We start from the raw sequence: 2,648 nt of genomic DNA on the forward strand, positions 1-2,648 counted from the left end.
GCTTATATATCTGAATTGGGTTCCTCTTGAATATTTGGCTGAATAAGTGTCACATGCATTAGGTGAGAATGCGTATGATCAGACAAAGGACAGCTATCAGGGAGCTATCAATTGAACAATTCCCAAAGTTCACATGGGCTAGGACATAACCAAAGTAAAGTAGCTCTATTGATCACCCTGGGAATTCAGTAGAGAGCCCAGAAAGGCCGCCTTATAGGAGAAAGGCTATGCTAGCCCTAGAATAAAAGCTAACTAAGACCCATCCTTACAAAGCTTAGAAAAAAAGTCTCATTAAGAAAAATGCTGATGTACAAGTACAAAAACCTCCAAAATGGAACTAAATATTCTTTCAGGGAAAACAACAAGATCTAGATACTTGACAGCATTCATAATTTCCAGCATTCAGTCAAGTACTAGACATGCATGTAGCGGGAAAATATGACTTATAACCTGGAAAAAATTAGTTAAAAAGACCCATAATTGACAGAGATGATAAAATTAAGAAGGAGTTTATTGTAAACATGTTTTCATTCTGTCTCTTCTTAGCCCACTTGTCCTTGACTTGTCAATAATAAGGAAGTAATTATAGCTAACTCTCCCTTTCTGGGCATCATATTTAAATAAAATATTCTTTACAGTGTACATTTATATTAACTTTTACTGGAGATTATTCAAACCCATAAATCTCAAACTTAATACAATTAATAACTGCTGAGACTAAAAGAGCAGAACTTATTTGAACATATCTTAAATAAAATGCAGTATGCATTTGTTAAAGTTCCAATGAAACAAAGTTATCAAAAATCATTCAATGTTAATTTTTTAAAGTATATAGCTGCATTACATACTTGAAAGTTAAATCTGAGTGTGATTAGAAAATGTTTCTCCATAATTCACTTTCATTTTCTCTTTCAAAAAGATTTGTGTACCTGTTCTAAATTTGACGAGGGTAATTTACTATATTTTCTCAAGCAATTTCTGGATGTTCCAAAGATATATCAGTAACCATCATATGCTCCTGTAATTAAATGCCGGAGTTGAGTCAGCATACAGAAAGTGTGGCCTTTGGATGGCAACTCTTGGCTGAATTCCTAATGCTCCATGTTTCAATTTCTGATGAGGTAATGAAGTGGAAAGCTTGTATGATGTAGTTTTGCCATGTTTCTTCTGGGATTTTCGAAAGAGGATCAGTGGCTTAAAAATCACCAGATAAAACATTTCAGCTTTTCAGAGACTAGAATGAGGAAGGTCAAAGCTAATGTTTTTTTGAAATTCTACCTGAAGTATCTAAATCAGTTCCAAATAAACCCAAGCAGAGTGGCAGTAATACCTTTGAGGACTGTAGCAGTATGGTACAGAATGTGTAAAATATAGTATAATGTATATACATTTTACATATTCAATATCAGGAGCAGACATAATCATAATTTGCTCTCCTAAGATCGACATGATGCTTATATTTTAAAATGTAAATGTTTCAATATAAATAAATCCAAAGCTTGATGAGATTCAATTTATGGGTATAACTTTTTTTCAATAGTTACCTTTTAATAATCCCTTCAGTAATCCTGACAGTCAGTGATTAGGATTTGCTTAATATTTAATCTTTGTAATGTTTTCATAAAGTGAGTATTAACCCTAAATAACACCATTTTCTAAATGTTTGAAATTGGTTTGGCCTCAAAGAGCATTCTTTTAATAAAGGCAATAATGCACATAGACATCTTTTAGAAGAATATATAAGAATATTCTAATGTAGTTGATTTTTTTTTTTTAAATTCTACATATAAGTGAGATCATGCAGTAATTTTCTTTTTTTCTGGCTTACTTCACTTAGCATGATGTCCTCTAGGTTCATCCATGTTGCCACAAATGGCAGGATCTAATGTACAGCATGAGGACTATAATTAATAGTATTGTACGACATACTTGAAATTCGCTGAGAGTAGCTTTTTGGTGCTGTTACCACACACACACACAAAATGGTAACTGAGTGAGACAATGAATATGCTAATTTGCTTGACTGTAGTATCATTTTACTATGTATATGTATATCAGAGCATCATGTCGTACATCTTAAATATATACAATTAAAAAAAGAATGTTCTAAGGATACTAGAGATGGGTGCGGAGGGAGGGAGGGGGTTTGGGGAGTGATAGGTCGGGTAAAGAGCATAAAGAAAAATCACGATTTGTAATAATGAACATGCTAATAATAAATAATAAAAATTAAAAATAAATAAGTAAAAATAAAAGACTACATTAAAAAAAAAAAGAATGTTCTGATAAATCAGCCAGATGATCAAATATTATATTTTGTAAGGCATGGGGACATTTATTTATTTTATTTATTTATTTTTTAAGAGACCAGGTCTCCAAGGATGTCCCGGGCGGGACTACAGGCATTTCTCAAAGGTGCGGTCCCACCGCCGCCCAACAAGAGGAGTCTGACCTGCTCTGCGTCCAGCCTGGGCCAGGTCCACCGCATCCTTAGACAACCCGGTACTCCAGAGCTCCCCTGGGAGCCCCATGTTGGTGCCAGGCCCGTTGCAGATGCCCGCTCCACACAGCGCCATAACTCCGAAACCCCCCACTCACCCCCCGCCAGCATCCACAATCCACCGACCTCAGCCTCCCAGGGAGTTGGG

Source organism: Galeopterus variegatus, unplaced genomic scaffold, assembly GCF_000696425.1.
Source record: "Galeopterus variegatus unplaced genomic scaffold, G_variegatus-3.0.2 Scaffold1706, whole genome shotgun sequence".
In the NCBI taxonomy this organism is placed as follows: domain Eukaryota; kingdom Metazoa; phylum Chordata; class Mammalia; order Dermoptera; family Cynocephalidae; genus Galeopterus; species Galeopterus variegatus.